At 31.6% G+C, this 25,513-nt stretch overlaps 2 long non-coding RNA genes and 2 pseudogenes across 4 annotated transcripts; 2 read left to right on the top strand and 2 right to left on the bottom strand.

Moving 5' to 3' along the window:
* Positions 1-6,086: 6,086 nt before the first annotated feature.
* Positions 6,087-8,387, bottom strand: LOC145016986 (histidine biosynthesis bifunctional protein hisIE, chloroplastic pseudogene; annotated as a pseudogene).
* Positions 8,388-9,323: 936 nt separating this feature from the next.
* Positions 9,324-11,176, top strand: LOC145015840 (uncharacterized). Of its 2 annotated transcripts, XR_013666070.1 has the most exons (4): positions 9,326-10,026; positions 10,129-10,297; positions 10,419-10,713; positions 10,966-11,176. It is a non-coding gene; the product is annotated as an uncharacterized LOC145015840 (long non-coding RNA). The 2 variants fall into 2 exon arrangements; XR_013666069.1 differs by having other exon boundaries at positions 9,324-10,026; positions 10,129-10,713.
* An 8,872-nt stretch (positions 11,177-20,048) lies between these two features.
* Positions 20,049-22,343, bottom strand: LOC145016987 (histidine biosynthesis bifunctional protein hisIE, chloroplastic pseudogene; annotated as a pseudogene).
* A 1,117-nt stretch (positions 22,344-23,460) lies between these two features.
* On the top strand, positions 23,461-25,305 carry LOC145017251 (uncharacterized). Of its 2 annotated transcripts, XR_013666443.1 has the most exons (4): positions 23,462-24,155; positions 24,258-24,426; positions 24,548-24,842; positions 25,095-25,305. It is a non-coding gene; the product is annotated as an uncharacterized LOC145017251 (long non-coding RNA). The 2 variants fall into 2 exon arrangements; XR_013666442.1 differs by having other exon boundaries at positions 23,461-24,155; positions 24,258-24,842.
* Positions 25,306-25,513: the final 208 nt, after the last annotated feature.

Genomic DNA, 25,513 nt, shown 5'->3' on the forward strand with positions numbered 1-25,513 from the left:
CGAACACAATCCAGATCTCCGACTCCAAGCTTGCGATATCAAAATCAATTAACCTCAAACAAATCGTGAACTTCTTATGCGAACTGTTTTGACCCACAAAACCAAATGCGAACTCAATTGATGTCATATGCGAACTGATTTCATAGATGCGGACACAATTGATTTCATATGCGAATCCACATCCATCGATATGAAACCAATACCAGTTACAAGTAATTAGTAGCAACCATCGATCCTCTAATTTTCAATTACTCAGCCTTCGCTTTTCATACAACCCGTCGACCCTGAAAAATCGATAAACACCAAATGTCTCATTTTTAGATCGATTTTCTGATTAAATGTCATATTTGAAGAATGATCGATTTTCTGATTAAATGACCCCATTTTGCGAAGTTGGACCACTTATATTATTTCTTGAAAAGATCAGGTGCCAAATGCGAAACTCTAAGCTTTCTTCCCCAATTCGCATTTATACATTAAAAACTTCGCATTTTCATTCAAATTCTTCGCATCTTGCATCCATCCGTCTTTGAGTTCATTTGCATTTCATCGCATTAACTGAGAAATTAATCAGTTGTCTCATATTCGCATTTCAGTTGTTTGAGAAACCCAGATACGAACCCAAATGCGAAACCCACTAATTTCAAATGCGAACCAACCAAAAATCATCAACCACGTACTTGTGTCACCAAATGCGAACTGAATATCACCATTAAATTCTCCTCGCATTCTATAGATGCGAACACAATCCAGATCTCCGACTCCAAGCTTGCGAAATCAAAATCAATTAACCTCAAACAAATCGTGAACTTCTTATGCGAACTGTTTTGACCCACAAAACCAAATGCGAACTCAATTGATGTCATATGCGAACTGATTTCATAGATGCGAACACAATTGATTTCATATGCGAATCCACATCCATCGATATGAAACCAATACCAGTTACAAGAAATTAGTAGCAACCATCGATCCTCTAATGAGGAAACAGTTTCCTATTCGATTGTGCTTTGCAATGACAATCAATAAAGCTCAGGGACAAACAATTCCATATGTAGGTATCTATCTTCCAGAACCAGTATTCTCGCATGGACAACTTTATGTTGCATTGTCCAGAGGGGTTTCACGTTGCAATACAAAAGTATTAGTAAACTCTAACGAAAATTCAAAAGGTGATGGGGTTTATACAACAAATGTGGTGTATAAAGAAGTATTGCACGATTAATATTTTGTGTCGTCTTGATTGGTTGCTTTTTATTGGTTATTTGATGCATGATGTAACAAATAACACCATAGTTTGATTATATTGTCTTCAACATGTACTTTTTTTTAACATAACAATTTTGTAATGGAAACATATCACCGAAAGAACTCACGTGCCCCGCCGCTTTGTGCGGGTAGACGGCTAGTGTATATTAAATGATATCCATAATTATTGATTTTTTAATGTAAACTAATTATATTCATCATTAATATCGGTAATAATATTCTTTCAAAATAAATTCGCATCTAGGTTTTTATGTATGGGTTCATATTTTGTTTCATGACTCATTCACTCAAAATACAACAAAGTAGCCTAGAACATTGAGAACAAGAGTGTATTCTAGCAGAATTAGAGTTTATTCTACAAGAATGAGAATATATTTTAACAGAATGACAGTGTATTCTAACAGAATGATAGTGTGTTCTAGAAGAATACACTTTTGTTCTTCATATTTCATGCAACTTTGTTATTTTAAGTGAGTGGATCCATAAACAAAACACAAATCCATACATAAAAACTTAGATGCACATTCATTCTGAAAGAACTTTATTGTTGACATTAATGACGGATTTAATTAGTTTCCATAAAAAGAGAATTATAATTATAGATATATATCCTATAATAAATGAAGGTTTTTTTGCTACATATCCTCTTCTCATTCATTTGGACACATGGCATTTTCTAGAATTTTTAAAATTTCTATTTTCCACTTGTCATTTTATTGTATTTTTTATTTTATTAAATTAAAATTCCACATTTAATGTGTAAGGTAATATATATGTAAAGTATTTATTAGAAAGAGTTTTTATATGTAATGTATTCAGTACATTAAAGTCTCATTAATTTTAATAATTCAAATTTTTTTCATTTTTCTTATAAATTCAAACTTTTCAAATTGTTAAAATTTTATATTTGTTTTTTTATAATTAAACTAATGTAATACATGAATCTCACACCTAGTCATTTAATAAACATACAATTATTAAAATCATTTAATATTTATCTTTATTTAATTAAATAATTATTTAATTTTACTCAATTCCTATTGGTGCATTCTAGTACACGATAAATGTAAGAAACACATGAACTTACCCCCCCCCCCCCCCCCCCACACACACACACATGTATATATATATATATATATATATATATATATATATATATATATATATATATATATAAGTTTATAAGCATTTCTATCAAAAATAATTTATTATATAAAATAAGCAATCAGAAACACCTTATTCTTTCGTAATTTAAATGATCATATTAGTTATATCAGTTACTTAGGTGCTATTTGTTTTTTTAGAAAAAAACACTTATGACCACTTCTTGTTGCGTTGCGCAGCACATGCATATCAGTTGCCCTTTCACAAGTGTTTTGTTTTTTCAAAGACTTCTAATTTAAAATTTGTTATGCGTGTGTTGCGTGGCGCAACACTGAACCATCATCTTCAAACCACTTCTTATTTACTTTAAGTTATATTATTCAAGTTTTAATTTTATTTTTCAACATATTTATTATTTTAATAATATTTGAAGAATATGTAAACATGTGGAGTATATTTTACATAAATTCAAATAATTTAAAAAAAATCATTTGGTAAATTTCATATAAATATTTTTTGTGTTATATTATCTGTAACCAAGTATTAATAAATTATAAAGTTAATCATTAAAATTATCAAATTTATTGAAGTTTACCGGAAAAATAATCATTATCTTCAAATTGTATTCCATCCCTTAATACAAGGCAATCCATGGCCCAAATTGCAATTATCTTATAATTACAATTCCAATGCTCGAGATACATATTATCAATGTGCAACCGATTAGCAAGATACAACTAATCACTCGAGATAGTGGGTTTAATCCAATGCTCAAATCATATTCATAAGCACTCATGAACGTTGCAGCAAACATTTGCTTATGTCTAATACTCTTTTAGACAATCCACACACCAATTCACGACAGTCTTCATTCATATCTACTTCCAACATATGAACGACTGTGGCCCGTTTGAATAATTCGATTATGCTTAATAAACTCAATTATTCTGGAAGTCAAAACATGCAAGGTGAAACACAAGAATAATACTAATCCCATATGGCCTCAAACCTTTGAGTATAAACAAAACACGTTTTATTTATCACCATATCGATTACTCATTATTTGTCGTTTCGGGTAATCAACTTTTTACTTGAATTACAACACTTGTCCCATGCTCCTAGCATGCACACAATGTTTACCTACGGTTCTTACTTTTGTGAAATAGACAAATTGAACACATTTCCAATCATTCTCATTTTACAACTCCAAATCCATTTTCTTAAGTGTAAGAATATCAAATTCTCGCTACTTATAGAATATGCTAGATTCTAACACTTTATGCAACGATCCTTTCATAATGTCACTGCACCAAAGTCACAAAGACTATTGCTAATGCTATTATAAAGTCCTCTATCGGAGATTGTTACAAGAAAATTCCTTAGATATGATGTCTCTCACTCAAAGTACATTCCTTTGAACATCCTTTTGCATAAACGTTTATAATCTAGTCATAGATTTTCAATATTCAAATCCTAATATGGACACGCTTCCATATTTTCCTCATGACAACTCATTCTGAATAGAATCTTTTCTATTTGTAATGATGTCAATATTGTCCATCCAATATGGAAACATTTCCATAATTTCCAATACTATACTTCCAACTACTCACAAGCGACCAATCCTCATCGAACTTTGGATTGTTCTTTGATAGTTGTTTAATTATTTTAGTCAAAACCGATTCTAGTCCCTTTTCCCTCTAAATGTGCTAGACATTTGGAAAATTTTAGAATGGTCAAACATTAAAGCATTTGCAATCGATCCTATACCCGAAGCGTATGGGACACGATGCACAATGTTTTATTTGCTATGTTCTTAAAATCGGATTGTGAAAAAGGAATGTTGTAATCATAATCGAAATTTTAAGAACACACTATGTACTTTTGACTAAATTTATTAACATTCCACAACCTAATCCTTTAGATTTGAAATGAAGCATAATATTCTCTCCCTTAATTATAGCAAAACAACTATACAACCCTTACGACTTTGCAAGGTATAACTCTTGTTTTTCTATAATTAATATTGCCAACTTGCAAAACTTTCCATAATAATCATACAATCATAACTTTTATGCTCTCACTATCATGATGATTACTATAAAACATAACACTTATGCTCCCACTAGCTTCGACATGTATTCATAAACATCTTAACTTTCAGAAAGACAATACCTATTGAATTTCTTAAGTCCATGTTTCTAATACTTAGTGCTTTGATTATCTTTTATCAAGGCTTCTTGAACTTGTACACCTTTGCCTTCGATAGTTCATATGTGTGTCTTAAACAATTAAGACTAATTGCCAAACCTCACAATTCAAATTATGGAAAGGGATACCATAACCATAATTGAATTCGAGAATGCAATTTTACAATCACTATCCTTTTAAAATCTTTCTTAGTGAAAGCATTTCCTCACAATCATTTTCATGAAGGAGGAAAACTTATGACACTTAGATTTAAATGGTGTATTTGTTCCTATCCATGTGAATTTGTTAAAACCAAAGTTTACGACAAATTCAAACTCATATGGATCAAAGTTTCTTAATCTTGATTTCTTGCCTCATGATAGCACAGCTGCCCACCACGTCTTCAAATAAGTTAAGCATCTCACCTTTTTCTTGTCAATGTACATTTCATTGATCAAGGTGCTTTGCCTTTTATGCGTTCAAAATGAGAACTCATAGAACTCGCATGCATAATTAACTTAATTTGAATGGCATAGAAACAAAATAATGTCATCACGATAGGTTGTAAACCTTAACTCGTGTGCTAGTGATGATCGATAAGGTTTATTTGATTTGATCTTGAAACTTTTCGAGACCATTAAGACTCCCACTGACTCCTTGACATATAAGATTCTTTTGTCAATAAACATTTCTTGACAAACAATTTTTCAAGAGTTAGTGTAGCTTGTATCAAAACACTTCATAAATTGGTCCTAGTTGGTCTTTGTCTTATCCAAGACATCACAACTCTCCACAATTGATGAATGTTATAAACCTTCTTAATACTATTCACTCAATGTCACAATCTTGACTTTAAGACTTGTTTTGGAACGAAGTATGATTGACTTCTTGATTTGACCATTTCTTCAATCTTTGATTCCTCTTCTTGGACATACAATTGTACCAAGACTCACTTGGAGGATCAATTAAGATACAAACTTTGCATGTTACAAACCTATCATAAAGCATAAAAGCTACTCTCCCTTCTTCTTAGAATGGGGAAACTTTTATCTTTCTGCCTACTTGATTCTTCTTATTCGTTCTACTATTGATCTAAACTCTTTAAACAATTCAGAATTACACTTAATCTTGTAAGTGTAATCATATTTACTAAGCCTTTAGTAAATCATAACGAATATCTTTGTTACTCTTATGGTGAACTTGATCAACACACAACTTTGTGTACTCGATCTCCTAGTCCTTCGCTTGACACTTTGTCAATGAATTAGTCTAATTTCCAAATACGTAATTTCTCATTCATCGTGCATCCACGTTGCATGATTCCAAGTTTCTGTCCAATTGAAACTTGGGCGATGAGAAACTCTCCCTATTTGGTAAATTCCTAACATTTCCATAAATAACATAACTAAGAATCATATCCATTCGTTGTAGAAATATGCAAACATCAATTTTCATAACGATTTCATTGCAAGGAAGTAAACAAATAAATAAATAAGTCATTATACTTTGAAAGATCTATCCAATTATAACAACACTGAAAACTGCTTTATATTTGAATGAAATTTATATAACTGCATAAAATTTTCCAAGTAAAAGAAAGAAAGAAACAAAAGTAAGATGTTATAAACTTATAGTAACAAACAAACGAATTAAAGAAAGTAGATTACTATTACATGCATTGAAAGAAAAGAACATACAGAATCACGATCACAATCAAGGAAGATATCATGAACATTGATGAAATTAAGAGAAGTTTCTCCTTTTATCCACAATGAAGATCTTGATCTGCTATAAAAAGTTGCTTTTTTGGAAGCAATTGTGGTAGCAAGTGCATCCCTATTGGCAAATCCTTGCATTAAAATTGCCCCTGAATCAACATTTTGAGCTATAGCCACAGCCAAACCCTTTTCATCCCATTTCACACTGTCCAACACCCAATTTAACTGAAATTGCTTTTGTTAACATAACTTTAATTTCATGCTTTTTATAGGAGTATATAACATCATATAATAACTTCAAAAGTTTCAAATACCTAACATAACATCAACAAGATGACAAACATCTTAATGCTTAAAAAGATATAATAGTTGAACCTATTTTGTATTTCGTTGAAGGGTAGTTTAGACATTTGACGATAGTTAAACAACGTTCTTGTATATTGCATGCAAATAAGTTAGCTAAGGGAAGTAATAAGTAATAAGTAATAAGTGATAAGTAATAACAATATCTACTCTCTCTCTCTCTCTCTCTCTCCATTCTCTTTGAATTGTAAAAAATCCATTTTGAATTCGAATGTTTTCTTGTAAAATTTGCACATTGGTAACTTTACAATTGGTGGGGTTTATAAAGGGTATTTGGGACATTTGATAAAAGCTGAAAACTTCATTTGAACCATATGTTGCAATTTTTTGAGGGATGTATCACTAAGTAGATGTTTGTAAGAGAAAATTGGTAAATAAACTCATATATAGAGAATGTTCTTTGTTAAATCAAAAAAGGTCTTTGTTTATAGGAGAAAAGAAGGTTATCCATATAGACAAAATGAAATAACGAATTTATTACTAATTCACTACCCCTTTTGGTTATTGGCCATTCAATGATGAAATTTGAGGAGAACATGTTAATCTACATTGCAAATTTGCAATTAAACATTCAATACTCAATATACAACTATATAGACCTTCAGATCAAATTGAGATAATGTTAAATATGCAGAAAACAGCTAGGATACGAGAATCTGTAATCACAGAAAAGTATGATGAAGTAGAGAGCTTCATATAAATTTACCTTAGATTCAAGATGAATGTTTTGATCAGGTTTCTTACTGCAAGCCTTGACAGCAAAACATCTACTGTTGGATGTATCAGTTCGTGTGTGGCAGCTTCCATGGTTGAAAATGCTTTCTCGTGAAGAAATTTGCAGAGCTCTAAGTCCATGAAAATTTGCAAACGCCATAGGAAATAAAGCACCTAAAGAAAAATGTGAAGTAAATAAAGAAAATGGTGGGAAAAAGGGGGATTGAATCTTGATAATAATCAAGAGGACAAGTGTAACACTAGACACAAATAAGAAAATGCCATTTGTTAAGAAAAGAAGCTACACTACGATTTTGGATAATATCTGTACTAAACTCCACACATCCATCTTAAAAGAAATCCACATTTCAACTTCTGAATGTTCAGAAAGCTTCGTTTTAGACTCAAAATTGACATAAATGTAATTTCAAAGGAAGATCCATACAGGATTTGAACTATAAATCTTAACTTTGAAAAGGAATAGTCTCCTTCTTTCACAGACGGAGTAACAGGTACAACAACACCACTACACTGACGTTGATGCCTCCAATTCGCAAACAGCATGCATAGCAGTTTCATTTCAAAAAAACTTATTTGAAAACAGCGTGTGAACTCAGACAACTTAAATCCATTCATCACGGAATACTAGAATTGCATCTGCTCGATTTTGTCAGGATGCATGTCACATCCATATCAGATAACAAGACTTGGCAATTCAATGCATGTTCAAATCAAATAAAGATATAGAAGATACACGGGGATGAGATGATTCAGGTCCTCAAAATGAGATTCTACATCATCGATGACGCAACATTAGGGGACAAAATCTACAAGTAAACGTAGGGCTCAGAATCAAATTCTTACAAGGTTTGTTCGTGGGAGAGATGAGTTTGTGCCACATACCTGAGAGAAAGAGAGAGAGCTTTGACTGATAGCACAGGCTCAGCTGAGAAGGGGGAAACGGGGGAGTAGGGCAAAGTGGAGTGGAGAAAGACTGGTTTGAACAGGATATATGTTTATCGCGAAATGAAAAATAAATAAATCAATATCACAAAAGCTATTTGCAATATAGCAGATGATTTTATATTTTTATTTGAGAGGGTGTTTTGAGATTTAATTTGAAAAATATTTATTGATTTTTTAGTTTTAAAAAAAAATTATCAAAAAATGTTTGAAAAGTTAATAAGTATTTTCTAAAATAGGTTTTTACTAGTTTTAAAAGTGAAATTTTCTTGTTAACTTAAAAAGAAAATAATAAGGAGATCCTTTTTTGTTTTTCGTTGTATACCAAAGGTTAATTTAAAAAAAATTAAATATAAATTTCAAAATATTTAAAAACTTTGAATTTATAGAAATAATAAAATTATTATAAAAAAAATGCTTTTATCGTTTAAATTTAAGCAAATAATTTAAATAAATAAAAGAAATTAATGAGTTTTAGTTTTATGAAATTTTAAATTAAAAATTAAGTTCATTAATTAAATTGATATTCATTTATTAGTACATTTATTGCAATTATTACATGTGGAATTTAATAAACTATAAAAACTTATAAAATAACATGTGAAAATTAAAAAAAATAATTCAAAATAACTACAAAATGATATTTGGCAATTGAATGAGAGTGTGATAAGTGGCCAAAATAACATTCATTTATTAGAGATGATATGTTTGTATACTAAATAGACTTAAATATGTATGTTTGTATTTTTTATATTTTGTCTTAATCCAAACACTCTAAAAAAAGAAATATCAATTTATAACTTTTATTATTTATATATCTATACTACCTTATAATAGAAATCCAACTATTTCCATAAATAGATTCAATATAATAATAATATTTTTTAAGTATAACCCTTATTACGCTATTTACAATGAGTTTATGCATAGAAAAATACCAAATCTTACGCGGTTAACATGAATTACGTACATAGGCTTTGGCTTTCTTCTTCAAATTGAACTGGTCAAAGAAGAACCCGTCTTCCTCAGATTTTGCCAATTGAATCGGTCTATAGATAAACTTTATATATCATCTCTTATCTTAGTATCTATAGCCCTTCCTTGTAGAATAACCCTAGATGAGTCGCCATCTCTTCTCTCCTTGAACTCTCTCCCTCTCTATTAAATACTCTAAAATTCCTCCCATATTCGACGCAGTTACCCACCACACCTTGACCACTGAGACCATTACAGTCGCTGCTAAACACCTCTGCCTTTCTCTTCTCTTGCATATCTCCTTTAGAAACCCGAATATCGAACATCACAACACCATCAGTAAACTTTGTTGTCACATAACCTTCACTACCATCAAACAGGCCACCTTCATCATCATCGCACTTCATCTTACCACCGTTCACAACCCCCATCTCTCGACATCTAGCATATGCTACTGTTCTATTCTCTAATTATTTGATTTTGATCGATTGCACCGGTCAAGTCTAGAACGAATCTTTTTCTTCATATCTCTGCCCCATCCCCTTATATGACCAATTGACTGCAAAAAATTTCTTATCTGTGAGGTCGTAAGTGTTACGCATTTTACACACATACCTGGAGACCTAACCATCTACTACTCACAGCTGGTCGCACTCGACTCTCTAGAAACCTCAGACAACCATTTTCACAACAAGTGTCACAGTGGACCAGGATCCAACACGATTTCAAGGTTAGTGCTCTTTAAGCCATATGCACACACATATTCTCTTTTTGTGGTCATAGGTCTCCAACCATCTCTCTCTCTCTCTCTCTCTCTCTCTCTCTATTGCAGAACCAGGAGGCAAACACTATTAATTTACAAACGTTCTCTAACAATACAGGTTTTTGTTAGCAATTTTAAAGTGTTCTTTTCAGTCATTTATCACATAATCGTCAATGTTTACTCTCAATTTCCGGTGTTTCCTCTCCATTTCAGGTTCTGATGTTTGTCTACATTTTGGGTAATCATTTGTATATTAAATATTCTTGTATAAGTGTATCTAGAGTAAAGCTTTCTTGTTTAAGTGGTACTAAGGGTATTTGTGTCCTTTTGACATTTCTCAACTATCTGTATCAATTCAGGTATATCTTCAACTATCTGTACTGATATGGACTCCAGTTAATGAAGGAAATATCTTATTACTCTATCATTTTACTGTAGTTGTTGAATCCTTATCCATTTAATTAATGTTTGTTTTCAAGAAAAATAACAATTTTTGTTATGAATTGGGTGAAAATCACAGAAATCGAACTGTTATCATGACCTCACCACCATCGTCTACCATCTTTGTCTTCTCCCCTATCTTTGTATTCACACTCTAATTAAACCCCAACGTTGAAGCCTTCACTAACCATCTCCATCTTCACCACTATCCAGGTAAATAGTTCTATCAAATTCTCTGTTCCATGTTTTTTTTTAGTTTTACTTAATTGTCATATAATGATTTTACTCTGTGTTTCATGGATATATCGATTCTTACACTCACCTATGTTGTTTAAGATTATTTAGAGCTATTCATAAATGCCAGATTATTTGATGAGATCAGCACACACTATTTCCAACCAGTTTTAGGGTTAGTTGTTTATTTTATTCACAATTTATGAGCTTGTTTTACATTATTTTTTGCAGGAGTATATTGCCTAACACCCAATGTGCAGAATATTGGTTCAAGTTAATTCAATATATTTCAAAACTTGACTATGATTATTGTGTTTAATTCATCTTGGTTTTGTTTTTGGATTGTAAGAATTTTATTATTTTTTTAAGTTGTTTTAGTTTATCTGATTTATAGGTTTTGGATAATTTTTTCATTTGATGTCCACTCTCTCATTTTTTCGAAGCACGACCTGTTACTTCATCTCTTCAACAGTTCAACTGATTGTGATTCTCACGATTAAAAGAAAGAGTGATTTTATTCTAGAGAATTATCTCCCCTTACAAGCTCAAGTTAAGTTTTTTTTAACCCAAATTGCACATTTGGTATTATCAATATTCTTAATATTTGAATGCAATTGCAGATTAGCTAATACCGTACTTCCATTTTATCTTATTCTTTGCATTGAAAACAACTAAATACAAGGAATAGCATCGTACTTTCATTTATATGCGAAACTCTAAGCTTTCTTCCCCAATTCGCATTTATACATTAAAAACTTCGCATTTTCATTCAAATTCTTCGCATCTTGCATCCATCCGTCTTTGAGTTCATTCGCATTTCATCGCATTAACTGAGAAATTAATCAGTTGTCTCATATTCGCATTTCAGTTGTTTGAGAAACCCAGATACGAACCCAAATGCGAAACCCACTGATTTCAAATGCGAACCAACCAAAAATCATCAACCACGTACTTGTGTCACCAAATGCGAACTGAATATCACCATTAAATTCTCCTCGCATTCTATAGATGCGAACACAATCCAGATCTCCGACTCCAAGCTTGCGAAATCAAAATCAATTAACCTCAAACAAATCGTGAACTTCTTATGCGAACTGTTTTGACCCACAAAACCAAATGCGAACTCAATTGATGTCATATGCGAACTGATTTCATAGATGCGAACACAATTGATTTCATATGCGAATCCACATCCATCGATATGAAACCAATACCAGTTACAAGTAATTAGTAGCAACCATCGATCCTCTAATTTTCAATTACTCAGCCTTCGCTTTTCATACAACCCGTCGACCCTGAAAAATCGATAAACACCAAATGTCTCATTTTTAGATCGATTTTCTGATTAAATGTCATATTTGAAGAATGATCGATTTTCTGATTAAATGACCCCATTTTGCGAAGTTGGACCACTTATATTATTTCTTGAAAAGATCAGGTGCCAAATGCGAAACTCTAAGCTTTCTTCCCCAATTCGCATTTATACATTAAAAACTTCGCATTTTCATTCAAATTCTTCGCATCTTGCATCCATCCGTCTTTGAGTTCATTCGCATTTCATCGCATTAACTGAGAAATTAATCAGTTGTCTCATATTCGCATTTCAGTTGTTTGAGAAACCCAGATACGAACCCAAATGCGAAACCCACTGATTTCAAATGCGAACCAACCAAAAATCATCAACCACGTACTTGTGTCACCAAATGCGAACTGAATATCACCATTAAATTCTCCTCGCATTCTATAGATGCGAACACAATCCAGATCTCCGACTCCAAGCTTGCGAAATCAAAATCAATTAACCTCAAACAAATCGTGAACTTCTTATGCGAACTGTTTTGACCCACAAAACCAAATGCGAACTCAATTGATGTCATATGCGAACTGATTTCATAGATGCGAACACAATTGATTTCATATGCGAATCCACATCCATCGATATGAAACCAATACCAGTTACAAGCAATTAGTAGCAACCATCGATCCTCTAATTTTCAATTACTCAGCCTTCGCTTTTCATACAACCCGTCGACCCTGAAAAATCGATAAACACCAAATGTCTCATTTTTAGATCGATTTTTTGATTAAATGTCATATTTGAAGAATGATCGATTTTCTGATTAAATGACCCCATTTTGCGAAGTTGGACCACTTATATTATTTCTTGAAAAGATCAGGTGCCAAATGCGAAACTCTAAGCTTTCTTCCCCAATTCGCATTTATACATTAAAAACTTCGCATTTTCATTCAAATTCTTCGCATCTTGCATCCATCCGTCTTTGAGTTCATTCGCATTTCATCGCATTAACTGAGAAATTAATCAGTTGTCTCATATTCGCATTTCAGTTGTTTGAGAAACCCAGATACGAACCCAAATGCGAAACCCACTGATTTCAAATGCGAACCAACCAAAAATCATCAACCACGTACTTGTGTCACCAAATGCGAACTGAATATCACCATTAAATTCTCCTCGCATTCTATAGATGCGAACACAATCCAGATCTCCGACTCCAAGCTTGCGAAATCAAAATCAATTAACCTCAAACAAATCGTGAACTTCTTATGCGAACTGTTTTGACCCACAAAACCAAATGCGAACTCAATTGATGTCATATGCGAACTGATTTCATAGATGCGAACACAATTGATTTCATATGCGAATCCACATCCATCGATATGAAACCAATACCAGTTACAAGCAATTAGTAGCAACCATCGATCCTCTAATTTTCAATTACTCAGCCTTCGCTTTTCATACAACCCGTCGACCCTGAAAAATCGATAAACACCAAATGTCTCATTTTTAGATCGATTTTTTGATTAAATGTCATATTTGAAGAATGATCGATTTTCTGATTAAATGACCCCATTTTGCGAAGTTGGACCACTTATATTATTTCTTGAAAAGATCAGGTGCCAAATGCGAAACTCTAAGCTTTCTTCCCCAATTCGCATTTATACATTAAAAACTTCGCATTTTCATTCAAATTCTTCGCATCTTGCATCCATCCGTCTTTGAGTTCATTCGCATTTCATCGCATTAACTGAGAAATTAATCAGTTGTCTCATATTCGCATTTCAGTTGTTTGAGAAACCCAGATACGAACCCAAATGCGAAACCCACTGATTTCAAATGCGAACCAACCAAAAATCATCAACCACGTACTTGTGTCACCAAATGCGAACTGAATATCACCATTAAATTCTCCTCGCATTCTATAGATGCGAACACAATCCAGATCTCCGACTCCAAGCTTGCGAAATCAAAATCAATTAACCTCAAACAAATCGTGAACTTCTTATGCGAACTGTTTTGACCCACAAAACCAAATGCGAACTCAATTGATGTCATATGCGAACTGATTTCATAGATGCGAACACAATTGATTTCATATGCGAATCCACATCCATCGATATGAAACCAATACCAGTTACAAGTAATTAGTAGCAACCATCGATCCTCTAATTTTCAATTACTCAGCCTTCGCTTTTCATACAACCCGTCGACCCTGAAAAATCGATAAACACCAAATGTCTCATTTTTAGATCGATTTTCTGATTAAATGTCATATTTGAAGAATGATCGATTTTCTGATTAAATGACCCCATTTTGCGAAGTTGGACCACTTATATTATTTCTTGAAAAGATCAGGTGCCAAATGCGAAACTCTAAGCTTTCTTCCCCAATTCGCATTTATACATTAAAAACTTCGCATTTTCATTCAAATTCTTCGCATCTTGCATCCATCCGTCTTTGAGTTCATTCGCATTTCATCGCATTAACTGAGAAATTAATCAGTTGTCTCATATTCGCATTTCAGTTGTTTGAGAAACCCAGATACGAACCCAAATGCGAAACCCACTAATTTCAAATGCGAACCAACCAAAAATCATCAACCACGTACTTGTGTCACCAAATGCGAACTGAATATCACCATTAAATTCTCCTCGCATTCTATAGATGCGAACACAATCCAGATCTCCGACTCCAAGCTTGCGAAATCAAAATCAATTAACCTCAAACAAATCGTGAACTTCTTATGCGAACTGTTTTGACCCACAAAACCAAATGCGAACTCAATTGATGTCATATGCGAACTGATTTCATAGATGCGAACACAATTGATTTCATATGCGAATCCACATCCATCGATATGAAACCAATACCAGTTACAAGCAATTAGTAGCAACCATCGATCCTCTAATGAGGAAACAGTTTCCTATTCGATTGTGCTTTGCAATGACAATCAATAAAGCTCAGGGACAAACAATTCCATATGTAGGTATCTATCTTCCAGAACCAGTATTCTCGCATGGACAACTTTATGTTGCATTGTCCAGAGGGGTTTCACGTTGCAATACAAAAGTATTAGTAAACCCTAACGAAAATTCAAAAGGTGATGGGGTTTATACAGCAAATGTGGTGTATAAAGAAGTATTGCACGATTAATATTTTGTGTCGTTTTGATTGGTTGCTTTTTATTGGTTATTTGATGCATGATGTAACAAATAACACCATAGTTTGATTATATTGTCTTCAACATGTACTTTTTTTTAACATAACAATTTTGTAATGGAAACATATCACCGAAAGAACTCACGTGCCCCGCCGCTTTGCGCGGGTAGACGGCTAGTGTATATTAAATGATATCCATAATTATTGATTTTTTAATGTAAACTAATTATATTCATCATTAATATCGGTAATAATATTCTTTCAAAATAAATTCGCATCTAGGTTTTTATGTATGGGTTCATATTTTGTTTCATGACTCATTCACTCAAAATACAACAAAGTAGCCTAGAACATTGAGAACAAGAGTGTATTCTAGCAGAATTAGAGTTTATTCTACAAGAATGAGAATATATTTTAACAGAATGACAGTGTATTCTAACAGAATGATAGTGTGTTCTAGAAGAATACACTTTTGTTCTTCATATTTCATGCAACTTTGTTATTTTAAGTGAGTGGATCCATAAACAAAACACAAATCCATACATAAAAACTTAGATGCACATTCATTCTGAAAGAACTTTATTGTTGACATTAATGACGGATTTAATTAGTTTCCATAAAAAGAGAATTATAATTATAGATATATATCCTATAATAAATGAAGGTTTTTTTGCTACATATCCTCTTCTCATTCATTTGGACACATGGCATTTTCTAGAATTTTTAAAATTTCTATTTTCCACTTGTCATTTTATTGTATTTTTTATTTTATTAAATTAAAATTCCACATTTAATGTGTAAGGTAATATATATGTAAAGTATTTATTAGAAAGAGTTTTTATATGTAATGTATTCAGTACATTAAAGTCTCATTAATTTTAATAATTCAAATTTTTTTCATTTTTCTTATAAATTCAAACTTTTCAAATTGTTAAAATTTTATATTTGTTTTTTTATAATTAAACTAATGTAATACATGAATCTCACACCTAGTCATTTAATAAACATACAATTATTAAAATCATTTAATATTTATCTTTATTTAATTAAATAATTATTTAATTTTACTCAATTCCTATTGGTGCATTCTAGTACACGATAAATGTAAGAAACACATGAACTTACCCCCCCCCCCCCCCACACACACACACACATGTATATATATATATATATATATATATATATATATATATATATATATATATATATATATAAGTTTATAAGCATTTCTATCAAAAATAATTTATTATATAAAATAAGCAATCAGAAACACCTTATTCTTTCGTAATTTAAATGATCATATTAGTTATATCAGTTACTTAGGTGCTATTTGTTTTTTTAGAAAAAAACACTTATGACCACTTCTTGTTGCGTTGCGCAGCACATGCATATCAGTTGCCCTTTCACAAGTGTTTTGTTTTTTCAAAGACTTCTAATTTAAAATTTGTTATGCGTGTGTTGCGTGGCGCAACACTGAACCATCATCTTCAAACCACTTCTTATTTACTTTAAGTTATATTATTCAAGTTTTAATTTTATTTTTCAACATATTTATTATTTTAATAATATTTGAAGAATATGTAAACATGTGGAGTATATTTTACATAAATTCAAATAATTTAAAAAAAATCATTTGGTAAATTTCATATAAATATTTTTTGTGTTATATTATCTGTAACCAAGTATTAATAAATTATAAAGTTAATCATTAAAATTATCAAATTTATTGAAGTTTACCGGAAAAATAATCATTATCTTCAAATTGTATTCCATCCCTTAATACAAGGCAATCCATGGCCCAAATTGCAATTATCTTATAATTACAATTCCAATGCTCGAGATACATATTATCAATGTGCAACCGATTAGCAAGATACAACTAATCACTCGAGATAGTGGGTTTAATCCAATGCTCAAATCATATTCATAAGCACTCATGAACGTTGCAGCAAACATTTGCTTATGTCTAATACTCTTTTAGACAATCCACACACCAATTCACGACAGTCTTCATTCATATCTACTTCCAACATATGAACGACTGTGGCCCGTTTGAATAATTCGATTATGCTTAATAAACTCAATTATTCTGGAAGTCAAAACATGCAAGGTGAAACACAAGAATAATACTAATCCCATATGGCCTCAAACCTTTGAGTATAAACAAAACACGTTTTATTTATCACCATATCGATTACTCATTATTTGTCGTTTCGGGTAATCAACTTTTTACTTGAATTACAACACTTGTCCCATGCTCCTAGCATGCACACAATGTTTACCTACGGTTCTTACTTTTGTGAAATAGACAAATTGAACACATTTCCAATCATTCTCATTTTACAACTCCAAATCCATTTTCTTAAGTGTAAGAATATCAAATTCTCGCTACTTATAGAATATGCTAGATTCTAACACTTTATGCAACGATCCTTTCATAATGTCACTGCACCAAAGTCACAAAGACTATTGCTAATGCTATTATAAAGTCCTCTATCGGAGATTGTTACAAGAAAATTCCTTAGATATGATGTCTCTCACTCAAAGTACATTCCTTTGAACATCCTTTTGCATAAACGTTTATAATCTAGTCATAGATTTTCAATATTCAAATCCTAATATGGACACGCTTCCATATTTTCCTCATGACAACTCATTCTGAATAGAATCTTTTCTATTTGTAATGATGTCAATATTGTCCATCCAATATGGAAACATTTCCATAATTTCCAATACTATACTTCCAACTACTCACAAGCGACCAATCCTCATCGAACTTTGGATTGTTCTTTGATAGTTGTTTAATTATTTTAGTCAAAACCGATTCTAGTCCCTTTTCCCTCTAAATGTGCTAGACATTTGGAAAATTTTAGAATGGTCAAACATTAAAGCATTTGCAATCGATCCTATACCCGAAGCGTATGGGACACGATGCACAATGTTTTATTTGCTATGTTCTTAAAATCGGATTGTGAAAAAGGAATGTTGTAATCATAATCGAAATTTTAAGAACACACTATGTACTTTTGACTAAATTTATTAACATTCCACAACCTAATCCTTTAGATTTGAAATGAAGCATAATATTCTCTCCCTTAATTATAGCAAAACAACTATACAACCCTTACGACTTTGCAAGGTATAACTCTTGTTTTTCTATAATTAATATTGCCAACTTGCAAAACTTTCCATAATAATCATACAATCATAACTTTTATGCTCTCACTATCATGATGATTACTATAAAACATAACACTTATGCTCCCACTAGCTTCGACATGTATTCATAAACATCTTAACTTTCAGAAAGACAATACCTATTGAATTTCTTAAGTCCATGTTTCTAATACTTAGTGCTTTGATTATCTTTTATCAAGGCTTCTTGAACTTGTACACCTTTGCCTTCGATAGTTCATATGTGTGTCTTAAACAATTAAGACTAATTGCCAAACCTCACAATTCAAATTATGGAAAGGGATACCATAACCATAATTGAATTCGAGAATGCAATTTTACAATCACTATCCTTTTAAAATCTTTCTTAGTGAAAGCATTTCCTCACAATCATTTTCATGAAGGAGGAAAACTTATGACACTTAGATTTAAATGGTGTATTTGTTCCTATCCATGTGAATTTGTTAAAACCAAAGTTTACGACAAATTCAAACTCATATGGATCAAAGTTTCTTAATCTTGATTTCTTGCCTCATGATAGCACAGCTGCCCACCACGTCTTCAAATAAGTTAAGCATCTCACCTTTTTCTTGTCAATGTACATTTCATTGATCAAGGTGCTTTGCCTTTTATGCGTTCAAAATGAGAACTCATAGAACTCGCATGCATAATTAACTTAATTTGAATGGCATAGAAACAAAATAATGTCATCACGATAGGTTGTAAACCTTAACTCGTGTGCTAGTGATGATCGATAAGGTTTATTTGATTTGATCTTGAAACTTTTCGAGACCATTAAGACTCCCACTGACTCCTTGACATATAAGATTCTTTTGTCAATAAACATTTCTTGACAAACAATTTTTCAAGAGTTAGTGTAGCTTGTATCAAAACACTTCATAAATTGGTCCTAGTTGGTCTTTGTCTTATCCAAGACATCACAACTCTCCACAATTGATGAATGTTATAAACCTTCTTAATACTATTCACTCAATGTCACAATCTTGACTTTAAGACTTGTTTTGGAACGAAGTATGATTGACTTCTTGATTTGACCATTTCTTCAATCTTTGATTCCTCTTCTTGGACATACAATTGTACCAAGACTCACTTGGAGGATCAATTAAGATACAAACTTTGCATGTTACAAACCTATCATAAAGCATAAAAGCTACTCTCCCTTCTTCTTAGAATGGGGAAACTTTTATCTTTCTGCCTACTTGATTCTTCTTATTCGTTCTACTATTGATCTAAACTCTTTAAACAATTCAGAATTACACTTAATCTTGTAAGTGTAATCATATTTACTAAGCCTTTAGTAAATCATAACGAATATCTTTGTTACTCTTATGGTGAACTTGATCAACACACAACTTTGTGTACTCGATCTCCTAGTCCTTCACTTGACACTTTGTCAATGAATTAGTCTAATTTCCAAATACGTAATTTCTCATTCATCGTGCATCCACGTTGCATGATTCCAAGTTTCTGTCCAATTGAAACTTGGGCGATGAGAAACTCTCCCTATTTGGTAAATTCCTAACATTTCCATAAATAACATAACTAAGAATCATATCCATTCGTTGTAGAAATATGCAAACATCAATTTTCATAACGATTTCATTGCAAGGAAGTAAACAAATAAATAAATAAGTCATTATACTTTGAAAGATCTATCCAATTATAACAACACTGAAAACTGCTTTATATTTGAATGAAATTTATATAACTGCATAAAATTTTCCAAGTAAAAGAAAGAAAGAAACAAAAGTAAGATGTTATAAACTTATAGTAACAAACAAACGAATTAAAGAAAGTAGATTACTATTACATGCATTGAAAGAAAAGAACTTACAGAATCACGATCACAATCAAGGAAGATATCATGAACATTGATGAAATTAAGAGAAGTTTCTCCTTTTATCCACAATGAAGATCTTGATCTGCTATAAAAAGTTGCTTTTTTGGAAGCAATTGTGGTAGCAAGTGCATCCCTATTGGCAAATCCTTGCATTAAAATTGCCCCTGAATCAACATTTTGAGCTATAGCCACAGCCAAACCCTTTTCATCCCATTTCACACTGTCCAACACCCAATTTAACTGAAATTGCTTTTGTTAACATAACTTTAATTTCATGCTTTTTATAGGAGTATATAACATCATATAATAACTTCAAAAGTTTCAAATACCTAACATAACATCAACAAGATGACAAACATCTTAATGCTTAAAAAGATATAATAGTTGAACCTATTTTGTATTTCGTTGAAGGGTAGTTTAGACATTTGACGATAGTTAAACAACGTTCTTGTATATTGCATGCAAATAAGTTAGCTAAGGGAAGTAATAAGTAATAAGTAATAAGTGATAAGTAATAACAATATCTACTCTCTCTCTCTCTCTCCATTCTCTTTGAATTGTAAAAAATCCATTTTGAATTCGAATGTTTTCTTGTAAAATTTGCACATTGGTAACTTTACAATTGGTGGGGTTTATAAAGGGTATTTGGGACATTTGATAAAAGCTGAAAACTTCATTTGAACCATATGTTGCAATTTTTTGAGGGATGTATCACTAAGTAGATGTTTGTAAGAGAAAATTGGTAAATAAACTCATATATAGAGAATGTTCTTTGTTAAATCAAAAAAGGTCTTTGTTTATAGGAGAAAAGAAGGTTATCCATATAGACAAAATGAAATAACGAATTTATTACTAATTCACTACCCCTTTTGGTTATTGGCCATTCAATGATGAAATTTGAGGAGAACATGTTAATCTACATTGCAAATTTGCAATTAAACATTCAATACTCAATATACAACTATATAGACCTTCAGATCAAATTGAGATAATGTTAAATATGCAGAAAACAGCTAGGATACGAGAATCTGTAATCACAGAAAAGTATGATGAAGTAGAGAGCTTCATATAAATTTACCTTAGATTCAAGATGAATGTTTTGATCAGGTTTCTTACTGCAAGCCTTGACAGCAAAACATCTACTGTTGGATGTATCAGTTCGTGTGTGGCAGCTTCCATGGTTGAAAATGCTTTCTCGTGAAGAAATTTGCAGAGCTCTAAGTCCATGAAAATTTGCAAACGCCATAGGAAATAAAGCACCTAAAGAAAAATGTGAAGTAAATAAAGAAAATGGTGGGAAAAAGGGGGATTGAATCTTGATAATAATCAAGAGGACAAGTGTAACACTAGACACAGATAAGAAAATGCCATTTGTTAAGAAAAGAAGCTACACTACGATTTTGGATAATATCTGTACTAAACTCCACACATCCATCTTAAAAGAAATCCACATTTCAACTTCTGAATGTTCAGAAAGCTTCGTTTTAGACTCAAAATTGACATAAATGTAATTTCAAAGGAAGATCCATACAGGATTTGAACTATAAATCTTAACTTTGAAAAGGAATAGTCTCCTTCTTTCATAGACGGAGTAACAGGTACAACAACACCACTACACTGACGTTGATGCCTCCAATTTGCAAACAGCATGCATAGCAGTTTCATTTCAAAAAAACTTATTTGAAAACAGCGTGTGAACTCAGACAACTTAAATCCATTCATCACGGAATACTAGAAATGCATCTGCTCGATTTTGTCAGGATGCATGTCACATCCATATCAGATAACAAGACTTGGCAATTCAATGCATGTTCAAATCAAATAAAGATATAGAAGATACACAGGGATGAGATGATTCAGGTCCTCAAAATGAGATTCTACATCATCGATGACGCAACATTAGGGGACAAAATCTACAAGTAAACGTAGGGCTCAGAATCAAATTCTTACAAGGTTTGTTCGTGGGAGAGATGAGTTTGTGCCACATACCTGAGAGAAAGAGAGAGAGCTTTGACTGATAGCACAGGCTCAGCTGAGAAGGGGGAAACGGGGGAGTAGGGCAAAGTGGAGTGGAGAAAGACTGGTTTGAACAGGATATATGTTTATCGCGAAATGAAAAATAAATAAATCAATATCACAAAAGTTATTTGCAATATAGCAGATGATTTTATATTTTTATTTGAGAGGGTGTTTTGAGATTTAATTTGAAAAATATTTATTGATTTTTTAGTTTTAAAAAAAAATTATCAAAAAATGTTTGAAAAGTTAATAAGTATTTTCTAAAATAGGTTTTTACTAGTTTTAAAAGTGAAATTTTCTTGTTAACTTAAAAAGAAAATAATAAGGAGATCCTTTTTTGTTTTTCGTTGTATACCAAAGGTTAATTTAAAAAAAATTAAATATAAATTTCAAAATATTTAAAAACTTTGAATTTATAGAAATAATAAAATTATTATAAAAAAAATGCTTTTATCGTTTAAATTTAAGCAAATAATTTAAATAAATAAAAGAAATTAATGAGTTTTAGTTTTATGAAATTTTAAATTAAAAATTAAGTTCATTAATTAAATTGATATTCATTTATTAGTACATTTATTGCAATTATTACATGTGGAATTTAATAAACTATAAAAACTTATAAAATAACATGTGAAAATTAAAAAAAATAATTCAAAATAACTACAAAATGATATTTGGCAATTGAATGAGAGTGTGATAAGTGGCCAAAATAACATTCATTTATTAGAGATGATATGTTTGTATACTAAATAGACTTAAATATGTATGTTTGTATTTTTTATATTTTGTCTTAATCCAAACACTCTAAAAAAAGAAATATCAATTTATAACTTTTATTACCATGCAAGATAATCCAAACATTATATATATATATATATATATATATATATATATATATATATATATATATATATATATATATATATATATATATATATATATATATATATCTATACTACCTTATAATAGAAATCCAACTATTTCCATAAATAGATTCAATATAATAATAATATTTTTTAAGACGTCCAAACCATTAAGCTGTTAGTACAAGTAATCATTAATAAAATAATATTAAATTTTAAGAGGTATAACCCTTATTACGCTATTTACAATGAGTTTATGCATAGAAAAATACCAAATCTTACGTGGTTAACATGAATTACGTACATATTGAATAGGCTTTGGCTTTCTTCTTCAAATTGAACTGGTCAAAGAAGAACCCGTCTTCCTCAGATTTTGCCAATTGAATCGGTCTATAGATAAACTTTATATATCATCTCTTATCTTAGTATCTATAGCCCTTCCTTGTAGAATAACCCTAGATGAGTCGCCATCTCTTCTCTCCTTGAACTCTCTCCCTCTCTATTAAATACTCTAAAATTCCTCCCATATTCGACGCAGTTACCACCACACCTTGACCACTGAGACCATTACAGTCGCTGCTAAACACCTCTGCCTTTCTCTTCTCTTGCATATCTCCTTTAGAAACCCGAATATCGAACATCACAACACCATCAGTAAACTTTGTTGTCACATAACCTTCACTACCATCAAACAGGCCACCTTCATCATCATCGCACTTCATCTTACCACCGTTCACAACCCCCATCTCTCGACATCTAGCATATGCTACTGTTCTATTCTCTAATTATTTGATTTTGATCGATTGCACCGGTCAAGTCTAGAACGAATCTTTTTCTTCATATCTCTGCCCCATCCCCTTATATGACCAATTGACTGCAAAAAATTTCTTATCTGTGAGGTCGTAAGTGTTACGCATTTTACACACATACCTGGAGACCTAACCATCTACTACTCACAGCTGGTCGCACTCGACTCTCTAGAAACCTCAGACAACCATTTTCACAACAAGTGTCACAGTGGACCAGGATCCAACACGATTTCAAGGTTAGTGCTCTTTAAGCCATATGCACACACATATTCTCTTTTTGTGGTCATAGGTCTCCAACCATCTCTCTCTCTCTCTCTCTCTCTCTCTCTCTATTGCAGAACCAGGAGGCAAACACTATTAATTTACAAACGTTCTCTAACAATACAGGTTTTTGTTAGCAATTTTAAAGTGTTCTTTTCAGTCATTTATCACATAATCGTCAATGTTTACTCTCAATTTCCGGTGTTTCCTCTCCATTTCAGGTTCTGATGTTTGTCTACATTTTGGGTAATCATTTGTATATTAAATATTCTTGTATAAGTGTATCTAGAGTAAAGCTTTCTTGTTTAAGTGGTACTAAGGGTATTTGTGTCCTTTTGACATTTCTCAACTATCTGTATCAATTCAGGTATATCTTCAACTATCTGTACTGATATGGACTCCAGTTAATGAAGGAAATATCTTATTACTCTATCATTTTACTGTAGTTGTTGAATCCTTATCCATTTAATTAATGTTTGTTTTCAAGAAAAATAACAATTTTTGTTATGAATTGGGTGAAAATCACAGAAATCGAACTGTTATCATGACCTCACCACCATCGTCTACCATCTTTGTCTTCTCCCCTATCTTTGTATTCACACTCTAATTAAACCCCAACGTTGAAGCCTTCACTAACCATCTCCATCTTCACCACTATCCAGGTAAATAGTTCTATCAAATTCTCTGTTCCATGTTTTTTTTTAGTTTTACTTAATTGTCATATAATGATTTTACTCTGTGTTTCATGGATATATCGATTCTTACACTCACCTATGTTGTTTAAGATTATTTAGAGCTATTCATAAATGCCAGATTATTTGATGAGATCAGCACACACTATTTCCAACCAGTTTTAGGGTTAGTTGTTTATTTTATTCACAATTTATGAGCTTGTTTTACATTATTTTTTGCAGGAGTATATTGCCTAACACCCAATGTGCAGAATATTGGTTCAAGTTAATTCAATATATTTCAAAACTTGACTATGATTATTGTGTTTAATTCATCTTGGTTTTGTTTTTGGATTGTAAGAATTTTATTATTTTTTTAAGTTGTTTTAGTTTATCTGATTTATAGGTTTTGGATAATTTTTTCATTTGATGTCCACTCTCTCATTTTTTCGAAGCACGACCTGTTACTTCATCTCTTCAACAGTTCAACTGATTGTGATTCTCACGATTAAAAGAAAGAGTGATTTTATTCTAGAGAATTATCTCCCCTTACAAGCTCAAGTTAAGTTTTTTTTAACCCAAATTGCACATTTGGTATTATCAATATTCTTAATATTTGAATGCAATTGCAGATTAGCTAATACCGTACTTCCATTTTATCT

The sequence above is a fragment of the Lactuca saligna genome, chromosome 9 (genome assembly GCF_052625555.1).
Source record: "Lactuca saligna cultivar CGN05327 chromosome 9, ASM5262555v1, whole genome shotgun sequence".
NCBI lineage: Eukaryota > Viridiplantae > Streptophyta > Magnoliopsida > Asterales > Asteraceae > Lactuca > Lactuca saligna.